This window comes from Leptinotarsa decemlineata, unplaced genomic scaffold, assembly GCF_025532065.1.
Source record: "Leptinotarsa decemlineata unplaced genomic scaffold, Ldec_3_MD MMD2_tig00026299_RagTag_RagTag, whole genome shotgun sequence".
Lineage (NCBI taxonomy): Eukaryota > Metazoa > Arthropoda > Insecta > Coleoptera > Chrysomelidae > Leptinotarsa > Leptinotarsa decemlineata.
Genome location: NW_027412676.1, coordinates 2,524,088 through 2,541,150, shown reverse-complemented (window position 1 = coordinate 2,541,150; position 17,063 = coordinate 2,524,088). Strand labels below are relative to the sequence as shown.

The 17,063-nt window shown below is 34.7% G+C and overlaps 1 protein-coding gene across 2 annotated transcripts in view; it reads left to right on the top strand.

The window, feature by feature from the left end:
* Positions 1–17,063, top strand: part of Sema1a (Semaphorin 1a) — a 1,123,890-nt gene that overhangs the window by 2,902 nt on the left and 1,103,925 nt on the right. The window lies entirely within an intron of this gene.

Below are 17,063 nucleotides of genomic sequence, written 5' to 3'. Positions count from 1 at the left end.
CAACGCGCGTTTCACCAACCAAGTTGGTGTCTTCAGGAGATGAGGAAAACTGTTTTCGCGTCACGTCAAGAATAGTTATATTTCACTTCTGGTTTTGGATTTATTCTAAGCCGGAGGCACCGTTCATAAGTAAACACAAGTAAGTTCACTCTCCGCCATATTTGGGTCAAGATTCCCCACCTCGAATTTTATGCTCAGCGAACCTACTGCGCAACCGACTGAATCTGATGGGTTTACCAAGCGAGCCAAGTTGAGGCATAGAATATTATTACAGAGTGAGTCGTTGTAAGTGGTGGTTTTGTATTTGTGAAAAATTCGTGTCTAATTTCAAAATGAACAAGTGTCAAGCGGTGGGTTGCTGTAATTTGCAGGGTGATGTTGGCATAATTTTTTTCGATTTCTAATTGACGAAAAAATGTATGTTTTTCTGCCTCAAAAGTAATGCTATAAAATGAGAAAACAATCGGAGTTCCACTGGAAATCCACAAAGGAAAATAATTGTTAAACCGCATTTTTTTATTTGGTTAGTAAGTATCTGTAGAAAAAATATTACTTCCACTGAAATCTCTGCAAAACCAAAGTATCAAATGTATATTCAAATAACCTTTTTTGGAGCCTACTGTTGCATACTTTTTTACCAATTCATCCACATCAATACTGGATATAAAAAGTATTCTGATTGAAGCTGTTGGGCAATTATCGAAAATTGGATTAAGAGTTAGGGGTATGTCAGATTTAGGTTTTAATTTTTATACACTTGCCAGATGAGATGTCAAAGTGACTGTAGAGCAGCCATATTTCTTTGTTGATGAGAAAAAAATATTTTACTTTTTTGATACTTCTCATCTGCGGAAATGTAGCAGAAACAAATTTTTCGATGACTTTTTGAAATTTGATGAATTTACAACGAACAAAAGTCATTTTGGACAACTTTACAAATTGGATAAGGAAAAACAATATAGACTAACACCCAAACTTACTGATTCTCATTCACTTTCAACTTTTGAAGAATGAAGGTTGAATTAGCCAGTCAAGTATTCAGTCATTCGGTAGCTACAGCGATGAATACTTATGATAGTTTCAATCAGATACCATCAGCAGCAATAGGGACGGCTACATTCATTGAAAAAATGGATGAAGTGTTTGATATTTTGAATTCAAATCGATTTGACGATGTCAAACATTTCATTAATTTTTTTTTCAGAACATCAAAACAAATTGATTTTCTGAAAGAAATGTAAATATTTTTCAGCAAATTAACTGTAATATCAATAAAAGGAAAAAACACAACTGGATAAATGAGAATCATTAAGAGGTGGCAGATAACAATTTTGGCATTTCTGCAACTTTGAGAAAACTTACGTAGTGAAGGACACTCCTACATATTGAGGCGGAATATAAATTAGGACTGTGCGGAAAATATTTTGGTCAACAGAGAAATATTTGTGGAAATGCCAGAAACCCAACTCCTATTCAAATTATCAGAGATTTCAAAAACACATTTACTCTTCAGTATTTCACACAGGCAGAAGGAACTAACTGTCTGGAAGATACTAGTGCTGGCATAAATAGAGTGAAGATTCTTGTGGAAGTTCCAAAAAATCCCTATAAACGTTTGAGTGATACAGTGATACAGAAGCCAAACAGTTCGGAAATTTATATATGCATCCAAATTCATTTTTACAAAGTATCATTCATCTAGAGATAGAATTTCCTTATCATTTCTATAATTTATGTGTCGTATGATTGTATAGGCAACCAGCTCAAAACAATGTTTTCAAAAATAAACATTTCTCATCCTTGTGATAATTTTCCTTAGGATTATTCATTTTCCCTTTTCACAAATGTAAGAATTTATTATACTTTGAAATTTGCCAATAGAAAATTGAAAACAAATGTTGAAAAAAATCAAAAACTCATCATTCTGGAAAACCTTTAGAATAGATTAGCATAAGTTTTTGACCTAAATTGTATAATCTCACTTTGTTTATAAACAAATTTACGGTACTTTCGAAAAATTTACATATTGTTGATGAATTCATACCTGATCGTTTAGAGTATAAAATGGTTGTAATTTGGAAGTAACTTTTAGTTTATGCTTGAGAAAACTATTGTATAGCGAAACACGTGTCGCGGTTTTTATAAAACCCTCTATAGTGAAAATCATACAATAATCTGTTTTTATTAGTCCAAATATGGATTTTCAGCAAGTATCGGCCAGTTCTATTCAATAAATTTTCCTTTGGATTATTCATTTTCTCTTTCCGCAAGGGTAAGAATTTATTATACTTTGAAATTTGACAATAGAAATTTGAAAACAAATGTTAAAAAAATCAAAAACTCAATATTCTGAAAAACCTTTAGAATAGATTAGCATTGACCTGAATTGTATATTCTTACTTTAAAAAATATACGTTTATTTCACCACCTTGTCTTATTTTTCATCAATTCCTAAACAGTTCACAATCATATGATACATTTATTGTGAGCTCCTCGTAGCAATGATGAAGTCAGATCATGGTCACATATTTTTTGATCGAACCTTGTGCAGAGGTGCACGATAGCTCTCAGCCTACACCCTCCTGCCCCGTCACATGCTAGCAAAAAAATAAAATCTCGACCCGAAATATCAAAGAGGCCGACGGGAGTAAATTTACTTGTGTTCACTTCTAGAGGTGCCGGAGGTTTCTGTTTTACCTTTCATTATTTGATGAATAGTTACAAAGTTCTGGAAAACTATAGAAGAAAAAGTTGTACCTATTTCTGAAATGAAATGAATAAAAACACTTTTGTCTGAATAAAATAAATAAAATTTACCAGTGGTATTTAGACAAAAGTGTTTTTATTAGCAACCCAAAAACTGTAATGTTTATAAAAACATTATTTCAGTAAAATCCTCATATCTTCAAAATATGTCCGGCAGCTGAAACTTTCATGGTTGAAGAACCTCGTGAGAGGTACTTTACAATGAAAGTATTGATTGTATTCCTACAATGCAATGTACACTGCCAAAAATTTTAGTGAACTGTGATACAAATTTTTCATAGCATTAGCTTCAAAGAACAAGTTGTCCCTTTGAGATATTCGCGATGATATTCAAGACGACGGAGCTATTAAAATAGTTATTTTCAATGGAGTAAATTTCAGGTAGAGTTTTAGGTATTGAATTATTTTAGTCGCGCAGTGCTTAGAAAAATTCATTACTGGATCTCGTGGCTGCTTTCACATTGATTGCAATATTTTATTCTGATCGAGATCCTGATAAACAACTTTTGTTCATGCATCAAATTGTAATTTTTTGTGACTTGTCTAAAGCATTATATAGTTTCAAGTTAGCGACATATGGAGGTTTTTTTTAATAATAGATATACCTAATGAAAATTTGACTTCGCAGTTAGTTTATGTTTAAAAAGTGAGTAAAAAATAGCCTCTTTTTTTGTCATGTGCTACTATGTCATATTAGACATAGACAGAAAAGTTGTTCAGTTGCCAATTTTATACTCTTGCTGGACATTTGGACCCTCTACTGTCACTTCGACTTTTTTCAATTTTTAAAATTTTTCGAATCATTCACTCTATCGATTCGAACGAAACATGATTCAAATTTCATAATTTTGATGAATACGAAACTTCAATGTCATATCTTGCCCAGAAAATACTCGCATTGGCCTGATGTTACCAGAAAAAAAAATAAATACACCTCCAGAAATTCGTCTTTATTGTTGCAAAGTTCATTTAGTTTTTTCATTTCATTGTTAAACTGATTCCAATTTTCAATGTATGGTCGTTATGTCAGTAATCGAATAAACGTATTTCTCTTCATTCTTATTACACTCATATTCCTTTCTCAATACATTTCTGAGCAATAATCCAGTTACAAACAAACCCGAAATATCATACTTTTCTGTAAACTGAACATTGGTCTATAGTTCCATAACTATTCAAAAGACTTTCGTTCTAGCGATTTGTACTAAACATGATGTAACATTTCATGATTTTAAACATTACAAGACTAATGCAACATGTCGGGTAGAAAATAGTAGGTACCGATCGAATCGAAATAAAATTTTCCCTTAGTAGGTTTTTGGAACAAATTTTTAGTTTTGGTTAATTTCAAATTATTGTGTTTAATGAGTCGAATTTTTTTGTGTACATATTTTCGTACAATGTAATAGACACAGAGGAAATCGTTCGTTTATGTGGTGAGAATGTGCCTTATCGAGATGCTGCTTGTATTTTCAATCGCCGGCATATCCAGGAAGAAATATTCACTGGCTCTGTGGACAATCGTTTCAAAAAACTACATAATCCAATAAAATATAACGAAGAAGAACAACTCAATGTTTGTTCGAGCGTTGTTGAATCAATTCAATCCCTTTATGCCAAAGTTCATATACACTCTTAAAGAGAGAAACTTCAATATTCGAGTAGGATTTTCATTTTGGTTCAAGGTGGAAGAGAAAATGATTAATCCAAATTTTTTAATAGAATGCCGTGACCAAAATTCATTCAGATATGTACAGAAATTTCATTATGAATCAGTTGTCTGAAGTTTTGGATAATCTGCCTCTAAGTGTTAGACGAAATTTGTGATATCAGCTTGACGAGATACCGATCCACCAAGCGATAGAAGTGAAATAGTGTCTCAGTCAGATGCTTAGAGGCAAAGTAGTATGACGAGTCTGGGAAGATTATTGGCCACCAAGATCACCAGACTTATCTCCGATGTACTTTTTCTATAGGGTTATCTGAAACAAAAAGTGTATAAGCACAGACCAAAGCAAGCAAAGAACATTTAGAGAATACCATTCGAGAGTGTTGTGCTAACCTAAATCCCCTATAGATTAATAATGCCACATGATGATTTGTTGTGGACTTGGTTATAGTTATTTTGGTTCAATGTTATTCACACATCTAATGGTAAAAATAAAGAATATAAGATTTATGAAATCAACTTAAGAAGCGTTATTATTTGCTCGATAACTACATCTAACAGTTTACATCCAATAGTCACACTGTTGTGTGTAAAGTGTATCAAAATATTTCGAACTCATATGCAGCTAATGGAATAAAAATCTGCTAAAAGAGGAATACGAGTGTAATATGAATGAAAAGAAATACGTTTATTCGATTACTGACATATTAACGTCCAAGACAGAACATTTCAGGTTAGAGTAGAGGGCTCTCTGTCTGAAAACAGAGAGATCCTCGCTGGAGTACGACAGGGGCCGTGCTCTCTGCCACGTTGTACTCTCTTTTCACCAGTGACCTTCGGAGGTCTGAGCGTGTGAAGATATCCCTTATACGCCGACGACACGGCTCTTCTCTCATCTTCCAAGGGTCGGAAGCTCGGGATCGTCTACATGCAACGTGCATTGAACGACCTCGAGCGCTGGTACCTCGAATGGACGATCCGAGTGAACCCGGACAAAACTTAGGCGATAACCATGGGAAAAATGTTATCTTCTCAGGCTAGAAAAGTGAGGATCTCTGGAAGGGAGATCGACTGGCAAGCGCGGGTAAAGTACCTCGGTCTTCTTATAGACAGTAGGCTCAGCTGGTACCCGCACATCACAACCGTGAAGGCAAAGGTCGAGGGTCGGATCAGAATTCTGTACCCTCTGATCAATAGAAGATCTAAACAGAGCCTAAAGAACAAACTAACGATTTACAAAATGATGTTCAAGCCTGTCATCATGTATGCTTCAGGCGTCTGGGGACAAGCGACTCCGTCTAACATCTCCATTCTGGAGAGATTACAAAATAAGTTAATACGGATGATTGTGAATGCTCCGTGGTTGGTGCGGAATGAAGCCATCCGCAGAGATTTGCAGCTGCCTTCCATTCAGCAGTCCATTCAGTCGAGGAATCGGCGAGTTTTGGATAGTGCGGAAACTCACGAAAAACCGTTAGTTAGGTAAGCTATAGGTTATGCTGTAGACGACCCCTCCCGATATAGAAAACCCCGATACTTTTTCGAATGAGGCCCTCATGTCCCCCGTTAACGGATGAACAATTTCCTCATCCATTCCACCCCAGCCAGGTAGGGGTACAACGTGAAGGGCGGTACTGATGTCTGACGACTTTCATACCGTCATCAACTCTTAATCATGAATCCATTTGTTCTTTTGACAAAAATCAGCTACAAGGGTAAGGGAGCTAGGCCCTAACCTGACTGAACTGAAGACGCTTAGTCAGTAGTAGTATTGACGTCCATACATTGAAAATCTGATCAGTTTAACAATCAAATGAAAAAACTAGTTGAACTTTGCAACAAGACGTATTTCTGGAGGTGTATTCATTCCTTTTTCTGATCAATGCGGATATTTTCTGGCAAGATATGACAAAATTTTGAAATTTGAATCATGTTTTGTTCGAATCGATAGAGCAAAAAATTCTAAAAATTGGAAAAAATAAAAAAAAAGATGTTTTGAGTATTTTCGAAAAAAAAATCAAATTTGACAGGTTCAGAGTAGCACATGACAAAGGGAAAGAGGCTGTTTTTCACTCATTTTTCAAGCACAAACTAAATACGAAGTCAAATTTTCATTATATCTATTAATAAAAAACTTCCATATGTCGCGGACTTTATGTGTGACACTGTATGACACTTTTTATGAATGAACTGAATATCTATCTATCCAGCTAGTGGTATATGTTGACCAATTATTCAAGTCCCAGACACACTGCTATTTCTGTTGAATCTTTCCTGTATTGACAAGAGGTAATATTCCGAAACCGGTCTGTAGTGATATAATCGAAATATTTTAAAGAAGTTCCAGCGCTGGACGAAGTATCTGCAAGAATTTTCTCGTTGAGAAAACTTGCCTAGAAGGAAAATGTTTTGCGTACCTACATATTGAATAGAAATTGATCATTTTCTAAACTATTGCTTCAAATAAAATTTAAGTAAACCTTCGATTCATCTGTAATAATTTCTTAATTTTCCATTGTTTCGTAAAACTTCTCATTAATATGTTTTTATAATAGTCCACCAGCCCGCGATTCCGTTATAAGTAAGTTTGGTCATGTGCATTATCCGTATCGCTGTGGAATATGGAAACGGATTTCTGTGATATACACAGCCGGTCGCCGTTTCCCTAGTCTGGGGTTTTGAGATTCTCGTGTCCCAACACGTGATGAAGACTTAGCACATGTGCTGCTGTTCAAAGGGTCCGTTAAACTACAAAGGTTCCCTTCGTAATGTAGGTATTCTATTCATTAGCTTTGGGGATTAATGTTTACGCGCAGGGAAGTAACATTCTGATCCAAAGGGTTAATAACGATGTTGTGAATGGGGTAGTTTCTCGGAAATGTGAAAATATTCAAATGATAAAACTACCTTGTCTGTATTAGCTTCATCGACCGTTTGATCGATTGATTCTGCAATTAGATGTCTGCAATGTCTGCTAATTATTTCACAGGTGTAATTACCATGTTTAGAGTACACTGAAAAAACCAAGTTATTTCTTTCATAATTTCGTTCGATTTGATAAGCGTCAAGCAAAGAACTGGAATAGCTGGCGATTGCCATCCTGATATGAATTATGGAATCTAGAAAAAGTTGGTTTCAGCAAAACTCACTCCCAATTCGACAAAAAATGTGGTGGTAGAAAATACCGTGCAACAATCCATGTTATAACAACTGAAAACAAAAATCCAACATAATTGTCAAAGAAAGCGAAAATACAGGATTGTTTTCATTATCAAAGGTATACCCTTCAATATTGAAATGTTGAAACAATATTTGTACAACCCAATAAAAATACATTGTTACAGCAAGGCACAAGTAATATGAAATGGGCGAACTTTTCAATGCGAAAAGTCAAGACCTAATACTACTGCCTCCTTATCATCCAGACATGAATTCTTATGTATTGGTGTGAACTTGAATAAAAACCAACTACCTGACTAACCTAATGAACCTACATTAATTTGTAAATTTTATGTAGCGAAACATGTCGAATAAATTTCTGAAAAATAGTGAAATTTAAAACATGGTCTACGAATTTAGCATTAATGATACATAAACGGTCAACATTATTTAACAAAAACTATAATTCATTCATACTTTGTTATTATCGCACTTATTTCACTGTCGCCTTTCTCGCTCCAGTCGATGGTCTCGTGTGATTACCACTTTCGGATGCCCTTGTATTAACATTTCGACGGATTTTATAAAACGTTCATTTTCTTTCGTGTATTTTCGCGCTTGAATCACCAAATTGGTCCTTACACGTACCTTACACACTGAAAACGGTAAATGAATAGATTATAAGAAGAATAATTGATTTTGACGCTAGACCAGAACTAGGTTAGTTTAGGTTAGGTCAAAAGTGAGTGGGTCTATTCGACCCTCCACCGCAACCCACTCACACCTATTCAAACTCGACCAAATAAACTCAGCTTCTCAACGAAGCCGATTAGTTCATATGGTGAGTGATCTTTCAGGTCAGATGGTAAGGGTATAGTTCTGCCAAACTCTGAAAACCTGATTCGATCCGCAGTGTGGCAGGCACAAAATATATGCTCTGCAGTTTCATAATTTTCCAAACAAAGGCGATACACACTGTCTTGCGACAGTCCGAGTCTCTGCATATGATGATTCAGACGACAGTGACCTGTGAGAAGGCCTGTTAGACATCGTAGTTCATCCCTACTGTAATCCAACAACTGTTTGGTTTCAAGCTTTGAAAAGTGACTGAACGCTTTGGAGTGAACCAATCCTGGAAGATTTTGCCAGAAGTCCTTACATCTTTTTGCCACCCAGGTGTTCAGGGTTTGTTGCGGCACTCTCCTTTGCAAGGGAGTCATCAACCTCATTGCCTTCTAGGCCAGTGTTTTCAGGAATCCAGACCAGAGAACTCAAGAACGGCTGGACCAATTTTTATGATGTTTGTGTTTTTGGATTTATCTTCATCGGGAATAGGAAGTATCGAAATATGATATTCCACCAATAAAATTTAATTTTGACAGATTGAGTTTTTCATTCATTCATTCTTAAGGTCAATTTTTATATGACGTTATTAGCTTACTGATGTCGAAAAGGGTACAACCTACACAATTTAGTAATCTGGTTTAGTATCTGCTGTGGTACAAAAAAGAGTTCATTTCTGGTACAATAAAGTTCAACCCAGTACCCAGGAACATCACTGTTTAACGCTCAATGTGCCGGATGACGTCACGCATGCCACTTTGTCGGACTTGTCCTGACTTAACTAGTCTGCTTGATTCTGATGTAATCATCGGAGAGGTTCATTACCATTTCATGGGGACAGTTTATGGTTTTTAGACGTCGACGATCACTGTTTTGCGATAGACCAAATATTTCCTCTCATTGGCCATTAAGTACGGGCTTTTCCTCTGTAACTTGGGATAATTTTAGTTGTTACTTTGTGGTTAACATAATCTCACAGTATCTTCATTGGAAATTTGTACTATTCGTTTTCTAGTCCAGTCTCTTTTTTTTCCAGTCACTGCGTGTTCTCGAGAACACATTTACTTTCTCCTTGTTTTCCGGTCTCTCTTTTGAGGTCCTTTCTTTGAAGTGCAAAAGAGGCATTACTTGCACTAAGTTTCCACTTCTCCGCTCTAACTCTATTAAACTAGTGTGGCAGAGTTGGTACGACCAACTCGCACAGTTTCTATAAGGAATCCTATTAAGTATTCGCCCTAGCACTATATTTGGACACTCGCTGTAACGCCTATTTCTGAAGGATTCCGTTTTCCCGTACGATTCATGCTGGCTTGCAGGATTGGAGATAGCCATGATGCTCCTTTGGTCGTTCGAGAAGTCATTATCGTAGCCTACTCAGAATACGGGGCATATTTGCGTTCATTGAAATAATTAAATACTTGTCTAATCAAGTCAACACATACAAACATAGTGAAACTAAAAAATTGAAACTTTAGATGACAAATACGGATTCATAACATCTATAAGAATGCGGGATTGTCTAAATAATAAAAAAACAATTATGAAATAATTAAATTAACTTCAGAGATATTATCAAAGATCCCGTAAAAGATAAAGAAATAAAATAAATTCGTTAATAAGAATTACTAGGACTAAATATTACCGGGGCCAACAATGCGATATATATGACAAAAAACCCATCTCATTTAAATATTTCTCACAAATGGCAATTTTATTTTCAGAATATTATGAATAAATATAATAAAATGTACCATCCCACTCACATCGTCAAATATTCTGAAAATCATGAATCAGTCAATGTAATTGATGTAATTCTACAAGTTTTCAATGCGGGTCAGCAACTTTCAATCTGTCGCACACATCTCAGTCCACGCTCCAGAACAGATATGCTTGTTAACTGTCCTCAAAATTATTTTTTTGGTCCCAGACGTGGATCATACCATGCTGACATCGTTTAGCAGGGATAGACTAAATTGTCGGTAAAACAGATCTAGGATTTGCAAAATTGAATACATTGTTATTAAAATATCCTCCTGAGAAAAAAACATTCGAAATTATTCCAACCGATAATTGTAATCTGTTTTCAATATATGCTTTCGAGTTAAGATCTCCAAATCTTTGTTTTCGAGTTTTGTTCCTAATAAAAATGTTTTATTTATGTTTGTATGTTCCTGGTCTGTTATGTAAAAAAAATGGCGCCCGTCGAAGCTCCCGATAAAAATCAAGAGAAACAAGATAAAATGTGCGAAAATTCCAATGAAATCAGTAATAAAGTGTTATATAAGTGCTGTGCCAAGAAATGTCAGGTGTCTGTATGCATAAAATGCTTTTCTGTGCTACACCCAAGTTGCTGTGAGAGAATGAAAACAATAGAAATTTTCGATAGCAATAAAGTGATCTGCTGTAATACTGAAACCAAAAGTGACAATATAAAAAATCGTGAAGAAATATTACAATTAGAAAATAATCTGCTGAAAAGATTGTTATATGAATTAGAAGATAAAAATAACATTCTAAAGGAAAATAATAATCTCTTGCTGCAAAAAATTAAAACTGTGGTACAAAAATACATCGCAGAACCAAACCTGTAGAAAAAACCAACTGCCCAAGAAAAAAAAATAAAAACAAATACTTATTCGAATATCCTTGGAACAGGTGCGTCTACCAGTAATACCAATGGCAAAATTAAAACAGCGTTGCCAAACAACACGACTAAAACCAATAGTGCCAACTTCCAAAATGAGAACCAAGTTAGTAATATTGTAAACAATTCTCAAGGTGAGAATGATGCGGATTGTAGAGGAGAAATATAAAGAAAAGGTTAGGTACCGCAAACAGCACAAGAGGAGAAAGAGAAATTGAGTTTTCAGGAGGTGACCGGAAAGTATGGCTCTATATTTACAGGGTAAATAGACATGTCACCACTGACATGATAAATAGCTACCTAAAACTGAAAGAACCACTCCAAAATGAACCTATCACAGTGAAAGAAATTCCATCAGAAGTTGGCAGGCTGAAACGATTTGTAGTCATTGCACCATTGGAATACAAAAATATCATGTATGAACCCAGTTTTTGCCCCAGTCAAGTAGGTATCAAAAGATTTGACTTTATGAAACACCCAGAAGTCCTGGACGATGGAGGGAATTTTCAGTAAACTTACAACAAAAATGTACCACTGACCTGAATAAAGAATGTAAGGGTAGGGGTAAAACCAGGATGATGCATCTGAATGTAAGGAGCCTCAAGTGCAAGGTACCTGAAATTGAACTTCTACTAATGGAACAATGTCCAGATATTTTTTGTGTATCAGAGCACTGGTGCAGGGAGAGTGAAATAGAACAAATCAATGTGGGCAACTATATACATGTGAGCAGCTACTGTCGAAAGGATAATCGAGGTGGTGGAACAGCTATATATGCTAGTCAGGGATATCAACTAAATGAGGCTTTATGCCTGCAAAAGCAAGTTGAGAAACATTTTGAATGTACAACTTCTAAATTCAATATTTTCCACTCTGTATTTACAGGTCACCAACTGGTAGTATTGATGTTTTTATAGAGAAACTGACTGAACTTTTGGACTTTTATAGAAGCCGAGGGAAATATATGATATTATGTGGAGATTTCAATATGAATTTTGGAAAACCAACTGGGGACACATTAACACTCTTGCAGGTATTTTCTACCTATTGTCTGAACCCTCATGTATATGATACAACAAGACCAAATAGTTCATCAGAGGGTACGCAAATTGACAATATTTTCAGTAACTTACCTGATTTTTGTTTAGATTGTTTTGTAAATCAATCAACTGTCTCTGATCACTACAGTCAAATATTAGATATAGAATATGACGTTGAGCCTCAAAATCACATTGCGAAGAAACGGTTCTATAGTGAAAGTAATATTGTACAGTTTGTAAATTCATTAAACTCACAAACCTGGGAAATGGTGTATGGCTCATTAGAGGTGAATTGTAAATATAAAAACTTTTATGATATTCTCTACTACAAATTTGACCTGGCTTTTCCTGAAAAACAAATTAAAGTCAAAATAAATGTTACTAACTGGGCTACGTCTGAAATAAAAATATACTCCAAATATATTGGTGATCTGCATAGCTTATATAAAGAAACAAAATGTCAAGCATTACTTATCAGATATAAACAGGAAAGGAAGGCATACAGAAAATATTTATCAAATCACAAAAAAGCGGTAAATGATAGTAAAATTTCTGCCTCGAAAAACAAATCTAAAACACTATGGAGTATTTTCAATCAAACCAATAACAAAAACAGACATACAACTGTAGTCTTGAAAGATGAAAATGATCAGTACATTACAAATCCTAGGGAAATAGCAGATCGTTTCAATATATTTTTCACCCAGTTCAGCAATGAATATAAGGTAGGAAATGATAACATAGCACACAACAAAACTACAATATTTCTCAGACCGGTGGATTGTCCAGAAATAGTCAATATATTAAATGATATGCAACCGAAATACTCATGCGGTGTGGATAGTATACCACCAGCAATATTGAAAAAAATTTCAGAGTACATATGTGAACCCTTGGCGAACATAATCAATGAAAGCCTATCAACTGGTACTTATTCAGATGATCTTGAAATAGCTAAAGTAGTTCCAGTCTACAAGAAAGGTTGCAAGAACAACATTAATAACTACCGACCAATATCATTACTTCATCATCTCATTTATAAACTCGAATAATATTCTGAACTTCCACCAATTTGGTTTCAGACAAGGAATGTCCACCGAACTGGCGATATTTAATGCGGTGAAACAAATAACAGAGAATGGTGATAGCAAAAAAACCTCGGTCGGCTTGTACTATGACCTCTCAAAGGCCTTTGATATGGTAAACCACGAAAAACTCCTAAATAATCTGGAAAAGTATGGTATAAGGGGTGTGGGTTATGAACTCATTAGATCATACCTATCAAATAAATCCCAAGTTGTTACCATAATGAACGCAGAGAACCATTATATATCTAGTAGAATTATAATTAGGCAGGGTGTACCTCAGGGCTCTATCCTTGTACCAATACTCTTCCTTCTATATGTGAACGACTTACCCAAAGCCTTGAATCTTGGTAGTGTATACCAGTTCGCAGATGACACATCAGTCATTATCACTGGAACAAATGCATTAGAACTCTCAACCAAAGCTTCAGCCATGTCAAATAGTATAGTCAAATGGTCAGATGCAAATATGCTTAAATTAAATGTTACCAAAACAGGACTAGTAATTTTTAACAAATCATTAAACTGCGAGGAATCTCTATATGTAAAACTCCAAAATAGGTCTATTCCAATATCGGATCACACAAAATTCTTAGGTGTCACGATGGATGCAACCCTCAGTTGGCAAACCCATATAAATTTATTGAATAACAGATTAAGCTCTATTTGTGGTGTGATACGATACTTAAGGGATCAAGTCTCTGTAGCCTGAGAACATATTACTATGCACATGTGCAGTCATTGATTTCATATGGTATTATATTTTGGGGTTCTTCAGTATACTCACAAAAATATTTGTTACTCAAAAAAGAATCCTGAGATGTATCCTAAATCTAGATCAAAGAAGCTCTTGTAAAGAGTTCTTCTGTTAACTTGATATTTTGACAGTGCCCTCGTTGTACTTTTTGGGTCTTGTCTGTTTCGTAAAAAAAAATCTATACCTGTTCCCCAGAAATAGTTGTCAATATTCGAATAATATGCATATTAACACCAGACAATCATAAGTCAACATATTATGAAAGAGGAGCTTACTATCAGGCAATAAAAGCATATAGTTCTCTACCGAAGGAACTTAAAAATATCAAGTCTTCAAGAAGTTTAGAAGTTCAGTCATTTCTTACTTGAGACATAATTGCTACTATTCGTTTAACTGCTGGCTAATTTGAAATTTGTTACGAAAATCATTAATAAAAATAGCTATGTAAATATTGTTTATCATAAATATTTTTGAAAAACTCTTCAATTTATATAATTTTCAACTGTAATTTGTCGATGATGATACATTAATATCTGTTAATTTTAACAGGGTAAATGAGAATTAACTTCTCGAAAGCTTGACTTTTGCTGTGTCCACTTGTAGATCGTATTGCAATAAAATTATTATTATTACTTTGTGACCGTTGCTCAGATACACAGTCATTTGTTTCCATTTTGACGTTCTCCATTAAGCATCATAAATCCGATTAGTGACGATTTTTCGTTCGACAGTTCGTCGATTTTTCGATAATTGCCTCGATGTACGGTGGATGCATTTACGTCGGCAGATAAGCTTGAATCTGCCTTTTTTTTACAAAAGTGCTCGAAATATAGAAATTTCATCATCTATTTCGATCCAACCCTCTCGCGGCCACTGTGCTTTGCAGTTGCGTACTTTCATAGAACGAACCACTTTTAATTTCCATCAGTGCAGCCCGTATTGCCTTTCATCTTTTTAATTTGTTTTATGAAAGTTTTATACACATAGAGATATCAGAGATCGCCATGAAAGCATTCGCCGAGCTTTCGAAGTATTCGCTCCCCCAGTTGAGTCGGGGTAAGCCAGGTAAATAATGGATCTTGTTTCACTCTTTTGTTTTTTATTCAGCTTACCCGTTCAGATCTTCATCGCAAATAACATCTGGTTTTTCAACGAAGCTTCACGAGTTTCAATGTGGGGAAAATGTTTTCCTATACAAATGTTTTTTCTCATTATACAGGGTGACCCTGAAAATGTTTCAATCTTAACTTCTATATGACATAATAAAATATTAAAATTCATATGAAAAATTGATGGTATTACCAATAAATGATACAAAAATGATTTTTGGTGCTGTAAAGGAGCTAGAGGGAATTGTAAAGTTGGGGGTAGATAGGATAGATCCACTGCAACCCGTCAGGGCTTATTTTGGCTAACCCACATTCAAAGTGAACTAATTATTCCAGCTTATTGAAAGAGCTTATTTGTTGAGTGATCTTCAGGTCAGATGGCAAAAGTGACATTCTGCCAATGGCTGAAAACTCGATCCTTTCCGCGGATATATATATATATATATATATATATATATATATATATATATATATATATATATATATATATATATATATATATATATATATATATACAGAGTGACCCATTTGAAAGCGGGCCACCTCTCTAAAACTGTTATTTATTATCCGATTCAGAAGTTTTTTTTTTCAATAGATAGAGCGTCAATAGTTCTATTAGAGTGCTGTGAAGTCGAAATATAAATAAAATTTTCAAGGCCTACTTCGAATTTTTTTCAAGGTCAAAAATCCAAAAAACATACTAGCGATTTTTTTATATGAAATTTGACGACGCCACTGGATTTGTGATGCTTTCAAATGGTTGTGACTGAAATTTCAAGATAAAATAATGTTTTTTAACAGAAATATGGCATAAGTAAAATATACCAATCACTGTCAAAATAATTCAAATAGTTGTATATTAAATAACAATTTTGTAAATAATATGGTTTGAAATACTTCTTCAGAACATAACAACTTCATGTGCGATATAGTTATCTTTATTAGCACACTGCAGTTTGTTGTCAAAGAATAGAAATACACATCTTTATATCATAATATAATTATCAATATTAAAACCATAAATGAACCACTACAAAAGAATGTATTAACATGACAATGCCCACACATTAAATTTTGGACTGTTCCACCAAATCTCCATTCAATTCGATACATTTATCATATCGTTTTCTAATGTTAACCAAAACATTCAATAATTGATTTGGGGTGATATCTCTGCAAGCCTGTCTTATTCTTTCACGCAGTTCCTCTTTGCTCGTTGGGCGAGTTTTGTATACTTTTTCCTTAACGGTGCCCCATAAAAAAAAATCAAGTGGAGTCAAGTCCGGGGATCTGGGGGGAAACTCAATCAGTGAACTATTTCGCCCTATCCACCGATTAGGAAAATTTTCTTCCAGCCAATCTCTAACAATCCTGCTATTGTGGATGGAACAGCCATCTAATTGAAATAGAATATGGGCCTCTTCTGCTAGTGGAAGTTCATCCATAGCGTTGGAAAACTCGTTTTTCAAAAAATTCAAAAAAATTTGACCATTCAAATTGTTTTCAAAAAAAAAGGGGCCAATTATTCTGGTATGTAATATTCCGCACCAAACATTTATTTTTTGGGAGTACTGTCTTCTGCAATTTATTATCCAATGTGGATTTTCTTCCGTCCAGTACCTTGAATTTTGAGAATTAACTGTTCCATTGGTTGTGAATGTTGCCTCGTCACTGAACAAAATTTTTTTCAGAAAATTCCTGTTATTTAGATATTCTCCTTGAGCCCATAAACTATACTCCATCCTCTTTTCATTATCGCCTTCTTCTAAGGTGTGAAGAAATTTTGGTTTGAAGGGCTTCATATTATTATATTTCCTAAGATTTCTCCTTATTGTTTCACGCGGTAAGTTGATGTCCAAACTTGCAATTCTCACACTTGTTTTCGGATTACTATTAAAATAATTTCGAATTCGTTCAGAATTATTTCGTCTCTGCCTTTGTACAGTATTAATATTCTTCAGGATATGTTTACTAACAGCTCCATACTGATT